Source organism: Haliotis rubra, unplaced genomic scaffold (assembly GCF_003918875.1).
Source record: "Haliotis rubra isolate DU_JTF1 unplaced genomic scaffold, ASM391887v1 Scf83, whole genome shotgun sequence".
NCBI lineage: Eukaryota > Metazoa > Mollusca > Gastropoda > Lepetellida > Haliotidae > Haliotis > Haliotis rubra.
This window is the reverse complement of record NW_025767557.1, coordinates 2,522,014-2,539,622: the sequence shown is the minus strand read 5'-3', so window position 1 is coordinate 2,539,622 and position 17,609 is coordinate 2,522,014.

Sequence of the window (17,609 nt, the reverse complement as noted above, 5' to 3'; positions counted from 1 at the left end):
GGTGACTATCACGACCTGTACTTGAGAACAGATGTACTGCTGTTAGCCGACGTGTTTGAGACGTTTAGGCGGACATGTTTCAAACAGTATAAACTCGACCCGGCATGGTATTACACCAGCCCAGGTCTGTCGTGGGATGCCTTGCTTAAAAAGACCGGAGTTAAGTTGGAATTGCTTACAGATTATGACATGCACCTATTCATTGAGAAAGGCTTGCGAGGCGGGATTTCCATGGCAACCAAACGCGACGCTGAAAAGCAAATAATCAATAACGCGAAGGGCTACGACCCTAAGAAGCCAACCAATCACATTCTCTACCCCGACGCCAACAACCCCGCACGGCTGGGCTATGAGCCAGTATCTACCCACAGGGGATTGAATGGGCTGCCACATGTTGATGTTATGAGCATCGCACCAGATTCGAACAAAGGTTATATCCTCGAGGTTGATTTAGAGTACCCCAAGGCATTACACACATCACACAACAGCTACCCCCTGGCCCCCAAACGTATGAGGGTTAACCCAGACTGGATGTCTGAGTACCAACATAACTTGTTAGGTGGGCGAGTGGCAGACGTTGAAAAACTCGTGCCTAACTTGATGAATAAGACCAAGTACATCGTTCACTATCGCAACCTACAGCTGTACCTGTCGTTGGGTATGAGGTTTTACCAAAATACACAGGGTGCTCGTGTTCAACCAGAGCCCATGGATGGAGCCTTACATCAGAATGAACACAGACCTCCGAAAGCTTGCCACCAGTGACTTTGAGAAAAATCTCTACAAGCTCATGAACAACTCGATGTTCGGTAAGACTATGGAGAACCTGAGGAAACGCGTGACCATGAAGCTGGTTCGGTCGAATGAGGAAGACAAGCTCAGGAGACTGATAGCCAGTCCGGCATTCAACCGTAGCAAGATATTCACCGATGACCTAGTTGCCCTACACATGAAGAAAAGCCACATAAAATTCAACCGCCTGTTTACGATGGGGATGAGCATCCTCGATTTATCCAAACACCTGATGTACGACTTTTACTACAACGAGCTTAAGAAACAGTACGACGACAGGTGCGAAGTGCTGTACACTGACACGGATTCCCTGCTGATGGAGATTCGAACCGAGGACGTGTAATGAGGACATGAAAACACCTCGATTTGTAACGACACCAGCGATTACTCCCAAGGACCATGCCATACACAGCACGGTAAATAAAAAGGTCCTAGGTAAGATGAAGGACGAGTGTGCCGGCACGCCCATAGCCGAAAGTACATAGGGTTGAGACCTAAGATGTACTCCATCCTGAAGGCCGACAATAGTGAGATCCGGAAGGCTAAGGTGTTAAGAAGTACGGTGAAACAACACATCAAACACGCCAGATTCAAGGAAGCCCTGTTCAAGACCCGCACCTTTTAGACATCAACTGAACACACTTAGAAGTGATGGTCATAAGATATAATGGACTGACAATAAACAAGACGTCCCTGTCACCGATGGACACTAAACGTTGGCTAGCTATTGATGGGATAAACACGTACGCGTACGGGCATGAGAAAATTGAACCAAGAACATAGATATATATATGTCACGGAACCAGAGAAAGTTTGAGGCTATTTACCATAGCCCGCTATGGGTACTGGAAAGGAGCTAGCGCCAGATAAGCTGGCTAAAATGGGCTGAAAGTACCTCGAGGAAGCCAAAGCGTAGCTTGAAAAACAAGCCCTGTGGCAGATCTATTTGTCGCCACCACGCTACGTGCCTAGAAGGAAGTTTGGTATTAACTTAGCCAGTCGCTACAAGGAAGCCGAGCCCTTGACCACGAAAGATTCAGTCCAGGTAGCCAGAGGATTCGAACGCATATACAAACGCAGTCCGCTGGCGTGGCCAACAGAGCTGCAAGTTGACCCCGGGCGGGAGTTCATGGGTGCCGTGTCACAACTGCTAGCCAAACACGATACAAAGGTCAGGCGTGGCACGGCTGGAGCCCATCGCAGCCAAGCCATAGTTGAGAGATTCAATAGGACTTTGGCTGAGCTTTATTCAGACATCAGTATGCTAGGAGATAGCCACCCCGGGAAGCGATCGACTGAATGGGTCGAGGTTACCTAAGGTTGTGTGTCGGCAATCAACCATGAAGTCACCCGCCTCACCGCAAGAAACCGCAGACGCTTATCAAACTAAAATCAATAGTGGCAGAGCCGGCTGCTCCATTGGCGCGGAAAGAGAAACAGATACCAGATAGGGTCCTAGTTAGGTATCTATACCAGCATGGGGAACACGAGGGTGATAGCCGTAAGCGAGCCACTGACCCAATATGGTCAATCAAAACTTACAACATAGATAAAGTGGACATTAAAGCAGACGAGCCTAACTTGTACTACTTGAGGGATGGGCCAGGCAGAGGGTTTGTAAGAGAAGAATTATTGATCGTGCCGTACGGCACAGTGTTACCCCCAGTCAACGTGACATAGATGAAAACCGACCTACTTCAGCTAAGTCCGCGGTAGCTCAGTCAGTTGAGTGGTGCGACCCCATTATGTATAGTCTGCGCAAGCTGTACATGTGGGTTCGTATCCCGCCGTCACAACTTTGTGTGATGTAAGGTTCTCTCACGGTGAGAGACACAATTCCCCTTGGGAGGAAGCGCAATACATTTCTATTTCTCCCTTTGGGAATTGTGGCTGCCGGGGACATTTTACTAATTTTTCATAATGGTAGGGGTAATGGTAGCAAGAGCTAAGGGTCCGACCAAAGCCTTATTTGGGAAATAAGGCTTTTGCAGAGGCTTTTGTTGGACCTGGTCCAAAACCCCCAGTCCCTATACTACTAACGTTGATAGCTTCGCGAAGCTCTTGTGGAATCCCTTGATGACCTTCTAGACGAAGATGACTTGGAGCCTGTAACTGGAGCCCTTCGTGAAGACCTTCGCGAAGCTTCATCTGAGTCCGGTCCTGGGGAGCGACGACTTGACCTTCGCAAAGGCTTTCGCGAAGTCTGGGGGTCTGAGTCAGAGTTCCTTCTCGAGCCTTTTCGTGAGTGTTGATCATCAGAGTCCGAGGTAGGTGACGATCTAGAAGGCCTTCGCGAAGGCTGTACATCTGGGTCCTTCATCGAGGTGGTCTGTGACTTCCTTCGCGGAGGTGGCTTAGCAGTGGCTGCTACGTTGACAGGGGGTCCCTCTGAGGTGTCGTCTACGTTGGAGCCTTCGCGACGGCTCAGGCTCTGGGCTGGTTGTCTCTCCAGTCTGTATCGGTCCTCCATCATCTTCATGATCTGCCGCATCAGGTCGTCTGGGACGGTCTGTGACGGTCTGTGCCCTCTCTGCGATGGTAGCGACAGGGCCCTCAGGAAGATCGTCAGACATCAGCGTTGGCACATCAGGCTGCATGGTGATCTGTGCTGACGTCACTGTTGCCGACACCGGTCGTTTCTTGTGGCGTAGTTCGGGTATGATGATCGGCTGATCATCATACAGGCCCAGTTCTACGGCGGGAACAATCTCGGCTGAGAAGGTTCTGGAAGACTACGTTGATTTCCCCTTGGAGGTAGACGCTGCCCTGGGGGTGCGGAGTCTGCGTTGAGATGATGTTGAAGCCCTCTTAGTCTTTGGCTGCGACGACAGGATGTCTGGGGATGCAGGACGCTTCTTGGAGACGGCGGACTGCATTCCACGCCTCTCCTCAGAGGGTAACTCTAGCAAAACCCCAGACGGGAGGGGGTCGTCCGACAGCAGCTGACTGGCTAGGGGGTCCGATGTATCGGCTATGGCTAAACTTTGTTTGCGTGACCTATCAGCTGCACGTCTCAAGACGCAAAGATAATATTTATTAAATGCAGAATTAGATAGATTAATACAGTAACTGCAACGTGAAGAAAACGCACATGGCATAGTACAGCTAGGGCATATTACATACGGATCAGCAGCAGAAAAACGTAATCTACAAATAGTACAGATTTTCATCAACGTAAACTTGCTGAACAATCACGGAGTTCCGTGAATAAACAGCAGAAATACGATTGATTATCAATACATAATTGTTGAAGGATACTAGCTACACCTCTATAGTAAACTATAAGAGGTAACTAACTAAGAATAATCAAAGGATATAGTGTGTAGGGAGACACAGGCGCTCTCACATCCTGCTCACTGGGCGAAGAAGGAGAGAGTGAAGCATGAGGCCGGAGGGTGGCGCCTCCTTTCCCGTGCTAAGGAAGAGGGAGGCAACTCGTGGTGAGTACTAATTAGTGATTTTACATTGAAGGGAGCTTCAATTAGGGAGATACAAGTGTTCCACGATGTTCGCAAGAAGAAGACAAGCAAAAGAGCATGAGTCAGGATAAGGAAAAATAGATTGTATTTTCATGAAACTCTTTAAACATACTTCAATTACAAACGACACAAACAGTCTACTGGTGATCCAGAGCCGATCCTTGGGGTGCTGATACCTTGTTTCAGGATAGCCTTGATCCTTCTTCATATCCTCTGCAGTCACTTGGTCTTCTGTTGGCTAGCTACCCACACTAAGACAATATGGTTGGAAAGTACTTGTCATAAAAGAAATCTATCAGCTTTGATATGTTAGAAGCCCATTCTGGATCCCAGTATATTCTGTGTATGAGAAGTCCATGGGGTGTCCAAATGAGGAGGTCACAGCATGTCTTCCCCATGATGTACAGTTGGCCTTGGATCTGATGGTAGTATTCATGGTCATTTGGCATGGCAATTCTCCCATCAGTTCTGACTGCAAAGCAATATCATTTCAATAAGTAACATGCCTTTTCAATAACAGTACCTTGAGGGTACTTTTATACTATTTTCCCATTACATAAAAAAAACTTCGATGTACTTGTTTTTGGCATGAAATTTGACATATTTTATATCAACTGGTAATACACTCAAGAGGTATTTGTAATTTCACAGTACTAAACAAACTTCTGTTAATACCTAAGCAACCATTCTTTTTACCAATGGCATCCAACGGTGGCTTGTCTCTGGCAGAAAATGGACACTTAACTTCGATGATGTCTGGTGGTGGTGTTGCGCTGAGAATTCCTGATTCGTGAAGCCATATGCCTACAACGATGCATGGAACATAACAAAAAATGCAGCAACAAAATTGTTTCCCATTACACTTTGTTTTTCATGTTTTAAAAGGCAACAATATCACACCACACATCTCTACAAAGTATATAATGCATTTCTCTCAATAATACTATCAATCCCCATGGAAGCTACCATATAATTTATTCAAATTAAAATTACGTATTTAGATTATAATATTACATTAAAAAGTTCGAACATTATTTCATGCGAACCCCATAGAATTATGTCCCTTTGTCCCTTGGAGCACTCTTTATGAATATCGTAAAATTCAACTTGTGATTTTGAAACCAGTTGTGACAGTTTTCTTGTATATCTACCTATCCGTTTCTTCAACCTTAGCCCCAAGTTTACGATACTGGTCAATAGCGTTCCTTTCATGGTTGATCCCCCATGCAATCGAGTCCTTTTTCTCCAAGTTGTAGGGGGAACTGAGGCGTTTCCAAAATGAAGGTCACTCTGGTGGGTAGCTGAAAAATTAAAATGACTCTTGTACACCTAAACAAATCATACAATGTATCAACTTGATAAATGCAATGCTCCTTTCATGTTTATCACCTCAAACATGTATAGTATGACCAGATATTATTGAGAATTTTAGGAATATGTTTAATTGGATTTCTAGTATAAACAGCCTTGACCTGCTATCAAGTGCTTGGTTTCATTCAAGAGAGACAACTCCGTTAATCCTTTTTCATTAGTTTATGAAGAGTTAACCCCCTTTGTTTACTTGCTTGCAGATAACATTTTCAGTGATCCTCAGTATGGATGATTGAGAGAAGAGGAAGTTGATTTTAGAGTATTATAACAAGGACATCAGATCAGCTAAAGCAATGTCAAGTAAAACAGGCATCCCTTTGTCCACTGTTTATGGTGTTTTTGAAAAATATTGCAAATGGATATGGCATTGAGCACCAGGGAGGTGCAGGTAGACCCAGAAAATTGACTGTCGGCGACAGGAGGCGGCTTGGTATTCTTGTTTCTAAAAACAAAGGAAGGAGTTTAGAAAACTTAAGGCTTCATATGATTGATAGAGGAACTATGGCTGTCTGTAAGGAGACAATTAGAACTGAGCTGCATGCAATGAGTTGGCAGAAAAGTCGAGGAATTCCATCACCGATAATGAAACCTGAACAAAAGGAGTGAAGGTTGAACTGGTGCTTACAGCAAAGAAATTTTAACTGGGACAATGTGATTTTCTCAGATGAAAGTTCTGTGTGGCTGTTTCCTAATACACTGAAATTCTGGACCAAACAAACTGAAAAACCTTAGTATCAGCGCCCAAAGTACAGTCCGAAATTTAACGTGTGGGGTGGCATATCTGTGTTAGGGGCAACGCTCCTCTGTGTATTTTAAGGGAATATGAACAGTGAGCGGTACACAGATATTCTCGAGGGACATTTACTTCCATCTGCTCACGTGTTCTATGGACATTTTCCCTTATTGAAGGGAAGCATCAATAAGAAAAATCTGACAAATATTGCTGAAATGAAAGAAGAGGTGGTCCGATATAGAGACAAGGACCACGACTTTCTAACTTCTTTGATCAGTAGTATGCCCCGCCGCATTGAAGACTGCATTGCTGCCCATGCGCTGGACTATGGTCGAACCACATTCGACAGAGGGCAACATAACGCAGTTCATCTAGGACTTAGATGGGACTTTATTGCCAAGAACCAATTACCTGGTCAACCAGATAGACAGTTCCACGTACCAGCGCTGTCTACAGTCCTTGGCCCACAAGATATAGAGGACTTATCCTTGTGTCCAGTCAGAGCCCTGAAGATATATCTTCAACAGACTGAGATGAGGAGACGGAAATTCAAGCGCCTATTCATCCCATTATCAACAGAGACTTCTGCAGAAGTCTCAAGAACGACCATATCCTTCTGGATGAGAGCCGTTATATTGAGAGCCTATAAAGCAGCAGGACTAGAACCTCCTAGAGCTTCCAACCCACACGAAGTCAGAGCACTGGCGTCGACACTAGCTCTGCACGGAAATTGCTCTATACCAACAATCATGGAGGGCTGCTTTTGAAAGTCGGACACGGTGTTTGCCAACCACTACCTCCGAGACATAGCCACTGAAGACGTCTCAGGCATTCACCAATTTGGACCTCTCGTTGTAGCACAGCAACTGACGGTTCCCCAAAGGTGCTGAGTTTGAAAGTCCATGCGCACAGTCTAAGACAGGCTAGCATGAGTGATTAAAGATCCTGTACGGGTAAAGACCTTACCTGTACATGAAGGGATCGCAACTCATTTATGATAAAGACCTTATCATAATCCATGGGTTGTTATAAGATATCTAGTATTAGGAGAATACTAGTTTATCTATAACCACACGAATCAACATGATTCAACTTGTCTGCGATTGAAGTAAGACAAGAAGTGGTCCCCCTGAGTTACAACGGAAGTTGGAAGAATAGGACCACGGAAATGCTGTTCGCAGTTCCCATGGGGGCGATACAGGACGTATCTAAGGACAGCTGTTGAATCCAGTGGATTGACCAACCACCTTTTTGACGGATTCTATAAGCAAAAGATCATGATCCTTATGATCAGGATAAGGAAAAATATGTAATTCTTTAAGTAAAATTGATATTTTATACTTATCCTGACTCATGACTAAGAAGCCCTCCCAGCCTCCCCGTTGAAGACACTTGAGATTTCACAGCAGATCCAAGTGCATGGGCAGAAAATCAGGACAGAGTGACAAGTAAGGCACGTCACATGACTGGTTTGCACGGGAAAGGCAAAGGGAGGTAACTCGTGGGTGAGTGTATTTATACATCCGCTTCGGGAACTTGAAGGGATTCAAGTGTTCCACTACCATTCGAAGAGGAAAGGGAGATAGGCAAAAGATCATGAGTCAGGATAAGGAAAAATAAAAATGTAATTTTCTGAATAAAATGGATATTTTATACTTATCCTGACTCATGCTTATTTGCTTGTCTTCTTCCTCCTGCGAACGTTAGTGGAACACTTGTATCTCCTATTGAAGCTCCCTTCAATAAAAAACAGACGTAGAATCACCACTCACCAAGAGTTATCTGTCTGGCCGTTTTGGTGGGAAAGCGGCGCCACCGTACTCCCATGCTTCACCCTCTCCAAATTATGAGCCCGACACTTTAATTTACAGGGAAATCCAAAGTGTCTAGCGGGGAGGTTGGGAGGGCTTACCTCATGAGTCAGGATAAGTATAAAATATCAATTTTATTCAGAAAATTACATATTTTCCCTTATCCTGACTCATGCTTATTTGCTTGTAGAATCCGACGGATTTGGTGGTGGGTCAAGCCACTTCTGGATTCCATGTAGTGATTTACGTCTTGCATACCCCCCTGGGAACTTCCTGGTAGCACTTCTTTTACTGCTAGGCTCTGCTGCTGCTGTAACCACTTCCAGCTTTCTCGGATGGGGGGACCACAATTGTTAACTTTTGGTCCTTGCTTCTGTTAACATTTTATGTGGATTTGCAACTCCATCTCTTGATGTGAGCATCAAGTGGAGAAGCGACCCTTTCCTGTACGAGTATGTCCTTACAAGTACTGGGTCATATCACTTATGCTAGTCTGTCCTAGACGTGCATATAGACTCTAAAGCTGTAACTCTCCTGAGCAAGTCATGTGATAAAAGGGCGAGACTCAGTCTCAGCGCCTTTGTGGGACTGTCAATTGTTGTGCTACAACAAGTAGGCCGAAATGGTGAATGCCAGAGACGTCCTCGGTGGCGATGTCCCTCAGGTAGTGGTTGTCCCATTTCCAGAAGCAGCCCTCCATTATCATCCTGATAGAGCAATTTCCATGTAGAGCGAGTGTTGACGCCAGAGCTCTAACTTCATGTGGGTTGGGAGGCTCTTGGAGGATCAAGTCCTGCTGCTTTGTAGGCCCGTAGTATGACAGTTCTGATCCAGATTGATAACTTAGTGCGGAAGACCTCCGTCTGTGTCGCTGTCAATATCGGGACGAAAATCCTACGTTATCCTGTGGTCCAAGGACTGATGATAGTGTTGGGACGTGGAACTGTCTGTCTGGATGACCTCGCAGTTGATTCTTTGCTATGAAGTCCCATCTCAGTCCCATATGCACGATGTTTTGATCTTCATCAAATCGTGTTCACTCGAAGTCCAGATCAGGTATTTCCAACATCCTTGCTGCTGTTGCTAAGGCGATCAGGAACAGCGTCCTCTATGTCAAGAACTCGAAGGATGTCCTCTCTAATGGTTCGTAGATGTCACTGGTGAGATGTCGTAGAACTACGTCGAGGTCCCACACCGGAGCTTTAAATCTCTGTTGTTGGTCCTCCAATTTATAAGAGCGTAGTAAGGCCAGTAACTCTGGTACTTTCGTCAGTTGCACTCGTCCTTATGGCGATAACTGAGCTCAATGCCGCTAGGTATGTTGAGAGTGTTGACCCTTTTAACCGCTTCGTTTGTCTAGGTGACAAAAGTAGTCCGCCACTTGAGGATGTGTCGCTTTTATGGCTGTGAAGCTGGTCCTCGAAGCGTATGTCTCGAATTGTCGCCTCTTGTCGTTGTACAAGTTGCGTGTAGACTTGCGTAAAGCTAGTGTGACTGCTTTCGCTGCCCTGGCGGAATATCCTCTGTTATTCAAGCATGCCTTGATACAGTCCACACGTGTAACCGGAACACCTCTGGGTTGCCGTGCGCCTGCTTTGTGTGAGGATGTACTAGTAGATTCATCCACTCTGGTAGTTGCAGTTGAGGCAGTCTTAGGTCTTGTATGAGAATAGGGAATCATATTCTCGCTGGCCAGTAAGGGGCGACCAAAATCAGTTGTAGGTCCTTCGTCTGACTGATTTTCTGCAACACCCTTGGTATTAGAGCTGGTGGTGGAAACGCGTAAGCGTTTAGTCCTTGCCAGGAGATGCTTAGAGCGTTCGTTGCCCATGCTCGTGGATCTGGTATTGGTGAGACGAATGTTATCAGTTGACCCTTGTGGTGAAGAGGTCTATTAGTGGTGCTCACATCTCTGGTATGATCTGCTTGAAGATCTCTGGATGTAGCATCCATTCTGTTGAGGATGGCTGCGTTGGACGGGATAGTGCATCTCCTATCACATTCTTGGCTCCTGGAATGTGGCATGCTCTTATGTGGATGTTCAGGTTGTCTGTTATGCTGGCCAGTTGAAAGCAGAGGTCCAGAAGGTTCGCCGCCCTTGTTAATCCTTCTGTGTATGTAGGAGTTGACTGTATGTACCGTCAGATGAGCATTCTTCAAAATGCTGGTCCAGTAGAGTATGGCGTTTATCACTGCTTTCATTTCCAGCATGTTGATGTGCAGATCTTTCTCTTCTATGGTCCATATCCCCGCTGACACTTCGTTGTCGAGGTGTGCTCCCGAACCTTGGAGAGATGCGTCCACATACAGATGCGTCTTGCACTCCGGCTCTGCTAAATAGGTGCGTCTGTGACCATCCGATCTCTGAGTCCACCATATTAGATATGGTTTTAGTCTGTCCGGGAGTCCGAAGGGGTCTGGATCGTACAGTTGTACATTCACGAAGACCTGTAGTAGGCGTAGTTGTAGATTCCCTCTGCGTGTCATATCCTGTGCTGACGTGAGAAGACCCAACAGACTCTGCCACTTCGTAGTAATAACGGAGAGAGTAGTGCTTGTCCGACTCTGTGACTGCCATCGTTGTGAAGTCGATATAAAGTAGACTGGCTGCCGTCACCCAAAGTCCGTCCAACGTATGTTGCTGCAATTCGTCTGATTTGACAGGGAAGGTATCTAACCCCGTGAAGGCAGCCAAATCACGTAGGTCCCGTCTAACTGGACTGTAATTTAGGCCTTCCTCTCTCGTTGACAGGTTGTTGTCACTTGTAACCCATTTCCTGACATGTGAACTACGTCCGACCTCTGCGCAGGGCGTTGTCTCTCATGGTCCAATCAAAATAAAGCATTTTGATTCCTTTGGCTTGCCGCGATGTGACGTCACCGGTGTAGCAGGAAAAAGGTCCTTGTAGAATCTAGTGCCGCCGTTGATATCTTATCACCACTCGGTCTTGTCCGTAGCCTTCCCGAGTGACCACGTGTATCGAGGGTTGAATGGTAAACGCGGCAAATATTTCGCCGCGTAATACCGATGTAGGTAGGCTGTTTTCCTGGCTGCTGTGACTGTTACTTCAGTCCTGAAGATAATGCAGTCGCCCTTATACAGATGATCAGCTGAAATCTTCACGTCCTCAGTGCTGCTATTGTCGACTGCATACATCGATCTCAATGAAGCGTCGTAATTGTAGAGTTGATGCTGAACTTTGTTGTTAATTCTACCCAGGGAGTCGTTGACGATTTTGTAGTTTCTAGCCTTAGGCTCATCATCTGTTGACTGTCTCTGAAGATTGCGCCGTCCTGCGCGCAGGTTGCTGACGGCATGTAGCGTTCTGTTGAGAGTCTAAGTACTGCGACCTCCTGCGCTGTAGATGGCCTGCGCGAATGTCTTCGCGCAGGCTCGTTGACGGCATGTAGCGTTCTGTTGAGAGTCTAAGTACTGCGACGTCTCTGCGTTGTAGATGGCCTGTGCAAATGCCTACGTGCAGGCTCTTTGACGTCCTGTAGAGTTGAGCGCCGCATTCTCTTCCTTAGAGGGTGACGTCTGTATCAGGTCCACTGTTGTGAGATCATTGATCGTCCTTCGCTGGGGATCTGCGTGGAGACCTGCGTGGAGACATGCACGGAGACCTGCGCGGAGAGGAGCCCGGTGATCTGCGTCTGTAAGGCGACCTGCGTGGAGACCTGCGCGAAGGTGAGCGTCTCTTGGTTTGCGAATGCCTCGGTGAATCCCTCGACGATCTATGCGATGTTGAAGATGTTTTTGAGGCTGTGTCCGAAGCCCTTCGCGAGTGCTGATCATCTGATTCGGCATCTGGGGATAAGCGTGTCGTCCTTCGCGCAGGCTGGTTGACGTCCTGAAACGTAGATCTGTTCCCGGTCGTCACGTAGCTGGAGGGCCTCTCTGAAGCATCATCTGCGTTGGAACCTTCGCGAAGGTCTGGGTCCGTTCTGCGGGCTGGTTGTTGATCATGCGATGCCCTTTCCAGTGTGAAGCGCCTCTCCATCATCTCCAGGATCTGCTGTGAGAACTGCTGCATGAAGTCCCCCGGGTTGAATGTCTGCGGTGAGAGAGGAGCTGCCCTCTCTGCGTTGGTAGCGATATGGCCCAGCGGCGGCTCATCAAAGAGTCCTCTTTCCGTCATCGGAACAATCTCGGCCGAGAAAGTCCTTGTAGTCTGCGCAGACATCCCCGTAGAGTTGGTCGACATCTTAGGGGTGTGTAGCCTTCTCTGGGTAGAGGATGGCTTCTTTTTCTTCGTCTGCGATGATTGTAGAGCTGCCCTCTCTGCGTTGATAGCGATATGGTCCAGAGATCGCTCATCTGCCGCCCTCGGACTGCGTGCTGTATCTCTGGGATGATCAGCAGCGGCTCATCATGAAGTCATCTCACTCCCGATGTCTGCCGAAAGGTCCCTGTAGTCTGCGCAGAAGTCCCCGTAGAGCTGCTAGGCGTCTTAGGGGTCTGAGGCTTCATTCTGCGTAGAGGATGGCTTCTTCTTCTTCATCTGCGTTGAGGGGTTGTCCGATGTAGAAGCCAACGTCTTCGAAGTAATGGCGGACAACATCCCACACCCATCCTCCGAGGACACCTCCGGCAGGTCACTGGATGGAAGTAAGTCGTCTGACAGCAGTAGACAGCTCGTGAGGGACTCAGCCGGTTTATCCATGACTTGTAAAGCCGCCTGGATTGTCGCTAGTACGTCTAAGTACAGAGAAAAATTATTTATTAAATTGAATTTCTGTTAAATGCTGATAAAGATTACATCGATAGCTGGAAGTACATGTTGTTGCGCAGCTAGGGCACAGTCAATGCAGGTTTGCAGCAGCGAACCTAAACCTACCACGAAAACAGGTTTTCATGAAATGTAAACAACTGAACAATCACGTACAAAAACCGTGAATAAACAGTGAAAATACGAATAAATTTCAACCCATATTGTTGAAGGATACTCCCTGAACCCCTATAAAGGTAATTTATAGGGTAATAACTAAATAATCAAAGGATATAGTGCCGTATTGGAGACACAGGTGCACAATAAGTTCTGGTTGTACTGTAATGCATGTAATCCCAAATTACCCCCAAAAAGTCATCAAATACATAATGAATGAATATATAATTTAAATGAATAAATCAATTCACACAATATGTATAAAATCAACAAAGTAACAATACATTACGCACCTGTTTCTTTGGATAGCTCTCAAAATGAATCCAAAGTTTGATTATGTACGATAGACCACATAGGATTGCTTCTGAGGTAGCTGATTCTATGGTCTTCACTTTCTCAGGTGAAAGGAGAAGGGTCTTAGCCAGAAATGTCCTTTTACACAACACTTGGATATATCCCGCACTCATAATAACATCCTCAACAGGAACAACGCATGGATCTTCGTTCTTCGGCTCTGATGAGAGTATCCAATGCAAAGCTGAAAGGGGGAAATGAAATTAATAAATGTGGACTTTCAAATAAAACTGGTAGATGTTAGTTGATAACAAAGAAATATTTCCGACTTGTTAAATCATTGTTCATGTTGATTGATATCATTAAGTATAATAATTGCAATTATGAATACACAATTACGCAAACACCTGGTGGCAATAGAAATTACCCATTGGACAATCACACCTGAGGCGTGTTCAGAACCGCGAGCGCAAAACTTATAAATATATCGGGCGCCTATGGTTTCTTCAGCCAGCTGCACTTTACATCAGTCTTGCTTGCACGCTTGTATCTACAAAGTTAAAGTGAAAATAACAACTCTAAGAAATAATCTGAATTATTTTGTTGTTTACATGTCATTATGACAGCTAAAATTTGATTGACATATAAATGCTTAAGTTCATAAAAGTATACACCTGAGTTAAATAATGGTTCTGTCACTGTTAGCGTGATATAAGGCTTTCACAAGTAATATAACTGGAATATTTTTCAACAAATATTATTAAAATACTGCACCATTTAAAAGAAATATTCTTGACAAATGAACATGCATAACTTCAATCACTCACCGAAACAGGAGAACAGCGGCGACATGGTGGCAATAGAAATTACCCATTGGACAATCACACCTGAGGCGTGTTCAGAACCGCGAGCGCCCGCGAACGCTAGTGAGCGCTCGATCCTGAACGCCTGTGCCCGCTCGACCGCCCGCGCGCGCACGCTAACAATTCTCACAGCTGCCTCGCCAAGCGAACCAAGATAGCGATCATGTTTAATGTCATTCGTCACCACTCGCCCCTTTCCGTAACCTCCAAAAAGAAGGCGTGGAGGATATTTTGTTAATGTTGTCATATAACATGTATATTTCATCGAGTGGTCTGACAAAGTTGATATGTTCACGTGTGGCGTAACCATTGACATAAACAAAATATATTCTTTTTATTATATTTTGATCATTGTTTATAAATGATCGAGACATCGATTTCGTAGTTTGTGTTTCGTAGTTCCAGGCAAAAGTGATATACTACTCAGTGAAAATGAAAATACCATCTTTCTTTTCACCAATATGTCAGTATTTCACCCTTAAGAATAGAATAAAAGAAGCTATTCGGCTTGTCCCGGAACAACACGAGTTGGTCACGAATGGTTTTATTGTAACCAAGCGCTCGCGTCCGTTCAGGGCCGATGCGAGCGCTCGCGGGGGGCAATCGCGCGGGCGCTCGCGGTTCTGAACACGCCTCTGAGCCCGCCCGCGCGCACGCGAACCATTCTCACAGCTGCCTCGCCAAGCGAACCAAGATGGCGATCATGTTTAATATCATTCGTCACCACTCGCCCCTTTCCGTAACCTCCAAAGAGAAGACATGGAGGATATTTTGTTAATGTCAAATAACATGTATATGTCATCGAATGGTCTGAAAAAGTTGATATGTTCACGAGTTGTGTAACCATTGACAACATTAACAAAATGTAATTTTCTGAATAAAATTGATATTTTATACTTATCCTGACTCATGCTCTTTTGCTTGTCTTCTTCTTCTTGCGAACACAGTGGAACACTTGTATCTCCCAATTGAAGCTCCCTTCAATGTAAAATCACTAATTAGTACTCACCAAGAGTTGTCTCCCTCCCAGCCATTTGCGCAGGAACGAGGGCGCCACCTCTTGCCACATGCCTCACTCTCTCTTTATATAGTGAGCCCAACACTTGAATTTTCAGGGAAATCCAAAGTGTTATGTGGGGAGGATGGGAGGGACTTACCGATGAGTCAGGATAAGTATAAAATATCAATTTTATTCAGAAAATTACATATTTTCCCTTATCCTGACTCATGCTCTTTTGCTTGTAGAATCCGACGGATACGGAGGTGGGAATACAGAATACTTTGGATTTAGATAATTAGTGATTTGATAACTGTTATAACTGTAATAACCCCTATGGGAACTTCATAAAGGCACTGAATTGATAATTCCTGCTGTTAAGCTTATCAGCTGCCACATATGGGTTACTACGATATACATGTATAGATATTATGATAAACATAAATAAACTACTCCTAATGGAGAAGTTAACTAAAGTATTTACAACATGAATACTAGGCTTAAGACTAAGATAGACTTAAGCTTGATAATGTAATAGCATAAACTTCATAGAGTTGTTAGCTAATGATACTGTTATGATATAACAAACATAGTACTGAGCTTAAGATTATGATTGGACTTAAAGGTCACATGCAACGTAAAACACAACTTTGCAGATTCTGATACCTTTCGGTATGGACTACCGAAACAAAGCGTCAAAAATGCAAATTCAACTTATAAAGTTGAAAAATAACGCGATGAAAAAAACGCGCGAAATCGGAGTTCAAACGTTTCACTAATTTTCCCCCGACTTTTCTGGGGAAAACGGGTTTCAACGGCTGGGCTGCGCTCATAGCACGTGCGCGGTGAAATAGGTTCGCGCAGCTTGGAAGCGGGTCGTCCGGTGAAAACTCGGTGAAGGCTTTGGTGTGAGCTATTTTTCTAATGTTTTGTTGATATCTCACAGGCGCGAGCTTTTTATATGTTATGACAGTAAATTAACTGTTTATATAATTTCACCACACGTTCTTCTTACCGAGTCACTTTCTCAGTTCGATACTTAAAAGCAATGTCATTATTTAGCGTTGACAGAATTTCTAACTGTGATATAGATATGTCGTTGTCACAGACAAAACTCAATGTCTTGTTTTATTGACACCTGTGTGTCTGCCTGCCTGTCTGCTAATGACAATATTTAATACACAGCTGCTATCATCACTGACCACATGCAATTTGAACTTAACACCAATCAGGCTTTACACCATAAACAAAATGCATTGATTTATGGCCCGAGTTCGGTCTCTGTCACATTATGTAATTACACAGACAGGCAGGTGTGATAGTTGAACACTTGACATGTTATGATGTCTGTTGATTGCAAAATGTTATACACAAAAAATGAGCATGTATTTACAAAACCCAACATCTCTACATATACACACACAATAAGCCGTGAGGACATCTGCAAATGAACCAGCCGTTACACTTGAGTGCACACCCACCCGCTCTGACTGGGTTCGGTATCCCGGCTGCTTCGTTTCTTGGGAAGTAAACCGAAGTACACAATATTGCACTTTTGATTTGCAAATGTACGCTTATAATTTTGTTTATATGTTTTTTCATAACCAGCAATGTATATTATATGTCACGAATAAGTGATAATTGTGTTTTAATTATGTTTGATTTTTTGGTTGCATGTGACCTTTAACAAATGTCTGGGATATTAAATATATATTTCAAAGCTCAATGAAGTATGTACTTCTCGATGTCAACGTATGTTCGGGTTTGATTTTTTATAAATTGTACTTAGAGACGTTTGTGTGCTACTGAATAATATGTGGTCCATCGACAGGTAGTTAACGCCTACGAGTGACCCTCTCCCAAACAGTCGTGCATTGCTTCTGCAAGGCGTCTCTCGTACGCGTAACGGGTCTGCGAGGACGATATGTTTGTCTATGTCGAGCAGTGGGAGGAAAGTAGACATGTTTCAACGCGATGGCACACCTATGTGCGTTCGTGTGCATGAAAAAGTATTTACACGAGGTAAATCTCCATTGAACGAGCTTTCAGAAAATATTAAAATCACGTTTCTGTGAAATTGGTACATGGGTGAAAATTGTCGTCAAAAACCGACTAATATAACAGCAAACTGAAAACTTACGCAGGCGCATTGTTTTTATACCGGTAGAAGTGACCACCGCTCTTGGTCCTTTTTCCAATGATTGTACTTCCTTCAAATAATATAAGCCGTATAAAAAAAAAATGTTATTCGTAAATGTGTATTAATTTATTATATCCTCTTTGTTGCAACGCAATAAAAATATCCCCATATATAGTACGTACGCTTCTGACAGTCCAAGTCACAAGACGGATGTTTCGACAGAGCAATTTGGTCAGGCATCAG